The sequence below is a fragment of the Pagrus pagrus genome, assembly GCF_965226575.1.
Source record: "Pagrus pagrus genome assembly, chromosome: 21".
Taxonomy (NCBI): Eukaryota; Metazoa; Chordata; class Actinopteri; order Spariformes; family Sparidae; genus Pagrus; species Pagrus pagrus.
In genome coordinates this window covers 18885871-18893634 of record NC_140208.1, presented here as the reverse complement: position 1 = coordinate 18893634, position 7764 = coordinate 18885871, and the positions used below count along the sequence as shown (strand labels likewise).

At 40.1% G+C, this 7764-nt stretch overlaps 1 long non-coding RNA gene across 1 annotated transcript; it reads left to right on the top strand.

The window, feature by feature from the left end:
* Positions 1-1907: 1907 nt before the first annotated feature.
* On the top strand, positions 1908-7047 carry LOC311250375. Its single transcript, XR_014621271.1, has 3 exons — positions 1908-1966; positions 5122-5237; positions 5797-7047. It is a non-coding gene; the product is annotated as an uncharacterized lncRNA (long non-coding RNA).
* The last annotated feature ends 717 nt before the right edge of the window (positions 7048-7764 follow it).

Genomic DNA, 7764 nt, shown 5'->3' with positions numbered 1-7764 from the left:
ACCACAAACAGGCCGCCACAAAGTCCATATCATAACAGCTTTGCTACCAATAGCTTCCCCTAAATCCTACACACTGGTCCTTGAAGTACTGTACCTGTCAACAAATTGAGTGAAACAACTAAAAAGTTTAATCAGACTCAACTTTTGTCAAAATGTGATGCATTTTGTTAATATTAGTCACAAATATCTTGTTTAGTGTGTGAAGCAGTTTAATCAGAGTCATGGGTAAAATGTGCCAGCAGTCAGTGGGGATATATGCAAAGAGATTTAGGCTTAGTCATAATGAGCTGTGTATGTAAAGCTTATTATTATATTAGCTTCCAAAATTGCCTTTATTTCCATGGACAACATTAAGTACACATAGTATGTATTGTTAGTTGCATACACACTTTTGTTTTGCCACAACATGCATAAAGTAGCTTATATTTCCTTATACTCAGCACACATGCTGTCTTTTTGTATTCTAATTTGTGCCCATAATCACAGTTAAGAACACCGTCTTTACAGGCTTAGACTATAGACGTTAATACTCCATAGTCTCTTTTGGGGAATTTGCAGCTGGCAGCAAAAACCAAAATACAATACATAATACCCCCTTACAAAATACAGGAAGCTGTAAGACAAACTGTAATCAACAATGGAAAGAGCAGTACTGTATAGGCTGATTGAGCAGGGAAGTGGGGGGCATCAGCTGGAGGGATTGTTTTGGGGTATTACAGAATGTAAAACTGCAGTTAGATATGGTTCACTGGAAAAATACATTTCATGGAGGAAGTTTCACATGAAGGTGGATGATCAAGTCGGAAAGTATGGGAAAGTTCGACCAGGTTTCCAAATGATACTTTAGTGATAACCTTTAACCTGTTCAACATGTGGAGAATGAACGTTAAATGCTATCAAGACAACCACAGTACATACACATATACGGTAGATCGATGAACAGGTGAGACCAATCAAAGCACTATCAGACAGTGAGTCAGCCCTCATATGTATTAAATCATGTCTCATAACATTTAGGTATTCTGAGAAATAAGAGAAAATAAAGGTCCTCGGGAAAATGCAACAAAAGGAAGACATTACAGCTCAAAACAGAGGGATCGATATCACTAGACGAGATGTTGACGCAGTGTTGCCAAAGGAATGGCTTGACAATTTGAGAAATACACTTCACACACCATCTTATAAAAAACTGTTTGTACAGTTAACATGACGCTATAGTCAGCATTTTTTTTTGGCCACTCTCCCGGAGAGTGGCCAAAAAATCGCCCAGCAAACAATCCCCATTAACGTTTTCTTTTTTATAGTTCGGTTTTAAACAGCTGGCAGTTAACTTAGCTCAGCATAAAGACTTGATATAGCTGGCCTGGCTCTGTCCAAAGATAACAAAATCTGCCTATAAGCACATTTAAAGCGAAATAAAAAGTTGTGGCTTGACAGAGGTTACGTTAAGCTAAGCTAATTATCACCCAGCTATGACTTCATATTATAAGATATTTATAAGACTCTTGGCAAGGAAGTGAATTGGGCAGTTCCCACTTATCCTTTGACCATACATTTTTCATAATAGTAAACTGGGTCATGGTGATCAGTGCCATGACAAAAGAAACAATAGCGCGTACAGTATCCCTATAACATGCAACTTTATAGTACAAAGACAGGAAATTATCACAGAATTATGGAAATATAAGAATTGAAGACTCATGTAAAAGTGTATTAGAGTTTGGAAGTCAGAAGTGAGGGGAGATGAGAGAGCAGGTGGACTGATCAGAATGACATTACGTCCTGAGGGAGGCAGTAACATCAAGGAGGCCGGCTGCTGCAACACCCCAAAGAAGAAGAAAGTGAAGGACTTGAAGCACATGAAGGCCTCGTTTCCTTAGCAACAATAAACCCACCGACTGTGATTCTTTGCATTAGTTTAACCTTTGGATTTCTGTGGCAATACATAGCAAAGTCAACCAATCAGGTAAGATTGATGTTTTTGTCTAAATATGCCATTTAACCAAGAGATATACTCTGAGTGAGTTTTGTCTTGAAAGTCATGTTTGCCTTGGCTATCCCATATGCTATTTAGTGGCTGGAGGCTAGAGCAGTATTGCATCATGTTTCAAGAGCTTCAGAGAGTAATATCATGATTAACTCCAAGTCATATTTTTGCTTCTACTGCAAACATAACTCCCTCAGGCTGGGCTGCTAATACTATTATTTTCATAGTACAGCCTCACATTACCGAGCTTAGTAATATTATGAGATGATGCAATATGATGAAAGACCACTGCAGGATGGTCTTTCGATCAGGTATGTCTGAAATATCTGCTAGCATAAACACTTTTGAATGTGTGTGTGCGTGTTCGTCCCACCTCTCCCACTCCGTGACTTGAATTTCACAGCTGTAGGACCTCATCCCTCAGCGTAAAACACAAAAGCAGAGACTACTACTTTGGCAAATCCTCTGTCTCTCGCTCTTATTATTCTCCATCCCCTTCATCCATCCCACTCCTCTCTTTACGTTCTCTTTGAGTTGTTGTGTCTGCCTCGCAGCATTCCCTGGCCGTTCACCGGTACGAGCTCCTTGTTTTTCTCAGAGCCAGAATCTCCCCAGTGCAATGTCCTATTAGTGAAAATGAGACACGGGAGTCAGGCTACAGGAATGCTTCTTTTCCCCAGACAGCCTATCAATTACCATGATGGAAAGTTATGATGATAGGTTTTACTGCATCTGTAGAATCTTTGAACTATAGAAATCACACACTGTACTTGTCCTGGTCCTCGGTCCAGATCAGAATGTGATCAGTCTTCTGGATTGTTAATAAAACATTGTCTGGTATTGTAGCACAAGATGTTGAAAGATTGTAAAAATAACTTCAATTAATCCCAGAGAGGTTAGCTAAGGTTGTCTCTATCAGCTGTTTTGCTAGTTCCTTGGACTCCTTCTTATTTTTGAGGTTAAAGGGCCACGCCACAGTTTGTCCGCATAGTCTCAAAATAAATAACCCCGGTGATGTCATCAGGGTTGTCTCAGCTTGAGATTGGAAAACATTTCAGTTGAAAGCCTGTGTTCCAAACTGTGGGTGTGGAGTTTAAAAGGCTAATACACGTACTACCAGAGTTTGCCGAAAAATATCTTCCCAGTCAGAAAACGTCTTTCAATTATTCTGGCACCATTGATTCAATTGGCTCCTCACCATTTTGCAAACCTTAACAGTCCTTAACAGAGGACAGATAGATTCATTCTAGCTGTGTTCCAAATCACATGCCTTTTATTTGCTTACCTCAGTTTTCACGCTACAGACTATAACATATGTAAGAGTAGGAAGGGTCAAAGTCCAAGACAGTGTTATGAAGTAGCGTGCACACAGCAATGCACACAGCAATCAACACCACGTACTAAACGTAAAACGAAAATGGGCTTTTACCAGGTAAGAGGGTCTAACAAAAAATGCTGTCCGGTTGTATTATGGGAAGTGTAGGATCAAGGGGTTATGGAGCCATGATATCTCAGTGTCTGCAGCAACAGTCAATCCTGATGACCATGTCAATCATATCGATTTTGAAAGGGATGAGTTGGTCTTATCAAAATTCGTAGAACAAATAGTGTGAGTCTGTGAGATAACCTTGTAAGACTGTATGGTCTTGGATTGGGCTAACTGTGTTTCAGCAGCCCTGACTAGGCTCGACTTTGCAAAGCTTTTACAAGACAACCACGTGAAGTAGCAGCCATTCTACATGGGAAGCTCTACAGCCCGAGGGCAAAGGTAAGACATCACATCACCTTTCTGTGACACATATTGGCTGTTTTTGAGTTCTGTTATGCATTTTCTCACTCTTTGAAAAAAAAAAAAAAAACACCCTTAGCAAAGCCATTAACTGAACAAAGAGTGACGTCTAAATAGTTTTGTACAACAGCTGAAGATGATCAGATGATTTATGAAAAGGCACAGTCCCTGTTGAATTGATTAGTTCTCTCACTAGTTCTGTCTTTCTGCAAACCCAGCCAGCTCTCTACAAAGTCGACTGTCTCCAACACTCATATTTTACGTCCACTCTGTAACGAGTTTCATTTATATAATCAGCATCCAGGAATATTTTCTGCAGATGACCTGGCCATCTTCCCAGTATTACAAGTCTCTCTAACATGTGTTGAGTTACTCAGAAAACTTGTGTGTGAGCGCTGGAGTGTGATCCGCCGCTGTAAATCATGACTTTGCCATTAGTGATAAGCCTCTTTTTGAAGGGCTGGGGAGCGATAAAGCTGTGAGGTTCGGTGTGTGTGTGAGACAGAAAACCGCTGAGTGCTGCCAGATACCGCTGATGACATCATAAAGGTTATCTCCCTATCCAACAGATGTGCACGTGTCCTGACTACATGAAAATATATATACAAAGAATATGACACACATTCTCCCTCTGCCCCTCCTCCTATTACTTGCCGCCTCATCTCCGATTGGTTGAATCTGCTTAAATCGCTACCATTATGTGAACAATAAATCATATAACTACTTGCAATGTGAAAGGGGTCAGCTGTAGTGACAAACCTACAGGAAAGTTAACCACTCTGAAGCTTTCCTCAGCTTTAGAGACAGTTTTTAGCATCATTCAGCTTGTTGTGGTTTTGTGGCCAGCAACTTTATGGCTTATACTTAACCATTGTAAGCCACCTGCTCAGAATCAAAAGGCAGCCAGACAAAGTTAGCAACTAAGATAGCTTATATAAATAAAAGTATTTAAGTATTATCAACAAAATGTACTTAATAAGGTATCAAAAGTAAAAGTACTCATTCTGCAGATTGAAATGTTCTCTGAGAGTGCTTCAGAGGACAGTTCACCCAAAAATGAAATTCAATTGGGGACTTTTGAAAAAACAACCAATACAAAAACACATAAAATGGCTCCATACAGCTCGCCCTGTGTAGTTCAAGTCTCCGGAAGCCCTGAGATCCCAAATTGATTTGAAAAGAAGTTATTAACAGCCTCGACGTTCAGACAAGCTTGTGCACCCACGTCAGACGGGGTGTGCGCTAACGCTTTCAGCTCAGCAGCTATAGTGAAGATTTTGTCTGGAAAGGGAGTAAATAAGTCTTTTCAAATTCCTTTTCTTTGTTGTTTTTTTCCGTTTTAAAGCAAGTCCCCATCTACTTGGTGTTGTTTTGGAGAACGTTGCAACGCTGTTTTGCTGTGAAGCTCCAGAAATGTTTTGCGGACTATAAAACTTCACCTGACTTTCCATCGGCATGACGGTGAGTAGATAATGATTGAATTTTCATTTATGAACTTATCCTTTAACCATACATGATGTTTCTGAATGTTGCATTTTACAGCTGCAGCTGTTTAAGGTTTAGCTCATTCTAACTATTTCATATGTCGTCTGGGAATTCAATCTACAGCAATGCATCATATTCGATAAGATCCACATATGTTTGCGGCATAGCTGTCCTGTGAGATCCACGTATCTCTATAGTCAACTTTTCATGAGCTCAGAAAAACAGCCTGTTTTCAGCTTTGTGACGATGCATTTTCCTGTTAATCCAAGAGGGTTTTAAGGACTTTATTTATCTTAAGAATGAGGAGAATTTTATCAACAAATAAAGGAACACTTAATCCTTCAGTTTATCATATTTCCAAAACTATTTTTAAGGGCCTATTCACCTTGATTAAATTAGCCAGCATACCTGCTCATTTGCAACATTTTGGTCCTCCCAACATGTGTTAGTTTATCTGCACAGAACAGCTGGTACTCTCTCTGTCTCTTCACTCTCTGTCTCCCACTCCCATCTCCCCCTCCCCATGCGGTGCTAGGTGGTTTGCAGAGCAGCAGAGACGGGTTCATCTCCCTCCCTGCCGCCTCTACATCTGGCCGCGTTGTGTTGAACCTCCCAGCTCGGCCGACAGATAAGCCCCAGTGATGGATACGAGATGTCACCATCCAAAGCCCTGCCTATCTATTACAGAGCAGAGGCCGTTTCATGTGGTGGCTCTGTTTATGTGTGTGAGCTGGTTTTGTGTGTGTTCCTTGGCAGGGAGGATGGTTCACACATTGGGTCGGTGGGTGTGTGAGGTGAGTGGGTGTTTTGAGGAGCTGTGACTGGAAAGGGAAATTATTAGTGGGAGTAGAGAACCGAAGAGCCGAGATAGAGGAAGATTCAGAGGGACAAAGTTGAGGGAGACAGATGGAGGAGATGGAGCCCAGAGATTAAAAAAGACAGCGTGAGACTTAAAACAGAGAAATTTGTTTAGAAAGCAACAACTGTTATTTCCTGGCATGGACATCGATTGTATCACCAACGTACATCAAATTATCTGACTGCTGTAATAGTAACAGCCATTGACAGTAACTTAAAATATAAGGCTGGGTTTGCTATGCTGTTATGTCCAGGCCATTATTGGAACTTTATGGGTGATGATCAATAAGGATACAGATACTAATATTGATACTAATACTGCTTATCAATACCAATACTTGGTGCAAAAAAACAAGTAATATTGTTGCCTAAACCTAACCAAGTATTATTGTTGCCTAAACCTAACCAAGTATCATTGTTACCTAAACCTAACCAAGTATTATTGTTGCCTAAACCTAACCAAGTATTATTGTTGCCTAAACCTAACCAAGTATTATTGTTACCTAAACCTAACCAAGTATTATTGTTGCCTAAACCTAACCAAGTATCATTGTTGCCTAAACCTAACCAAGTATCATTGTTGCCTACATCTAACCAGGTATTATTGTTACCTAAACCTAACCAAGTATCATTGTTACCTAAACCTAACCAAGTATTACTGTTACCTAAACCTAACCAAGTATTATTGTTGCCTAAACCTAACCAAGTATTACTGTTACCTAAACCTAACCAAGTATCATTGTTACCTAAACCTAACCAAGTATTACTGTTACCTAAACCTAACCAAGTATTACTGTTACCTAAACCTCAACAAGTATTATTTTAGCCTAAACCTGATCAAGTATTTTTGTTGCATAAACCTAACCACAGTGCAACTGAAAACTAAAGAGAAATGGCAAATAACAATAATAAAACAGTATTGTATCAAGCTGTCTCTGCCCATGAGCTTCAGTCCTGGGGGAGTTTTCTGTTCCGTCCACTTTCATTTCTGCATCAGTGAAATGTTCTACTGCTGTGAAATAACTCAGAGGGATTTATCAGCGCTGGACAGTTGTCAAGGCCCCTCAAAGCTCATAAACCTCAACATAATAGTAAGCCCTTCCTCCCCAATCCACAAGCCACTAGAAAGATTCAAGACCCCCAATGGAACAATCAAGACCACCATAAAGCTGCTGACCAGTTAGGATGCTAAATGTCTGTGATCAAGGAAACGTAGCTGGTTGGAGAACAAGACAGGTTTGATAATCTGAGAAAGTTTATGACATTTTTTATGCTCATACAGCCAGTGAGCAAGGCATTTGGTCCCTCACCTGCTCAAGTAGAGCCAATGGCTGTATAGCAAGAGAAGACATTAGCTCCCAGCTGTGAATGATCTGTATGGGTATCAATTGAGCTTGCATGTTTTTCTTTTCTTATCTATTTTTTGATACTTGTTGCCTGTAATGTTGGTGATCTATGAATTGAAGCTTCTTGTACCATCACTAGTTGCACTGGATAAGGACAGCGAATGTAAAGGTAGACTCATTATATTCTGTAAGAAAGAGACTGAAATGGAAAAATCTGGAGAAGTTGTATGACATTGTGGAAGGCGCCTCGCTCATGGAAAACAATGTTCATGTGTCAGAGAAGAGTAAGACAAGCAAAT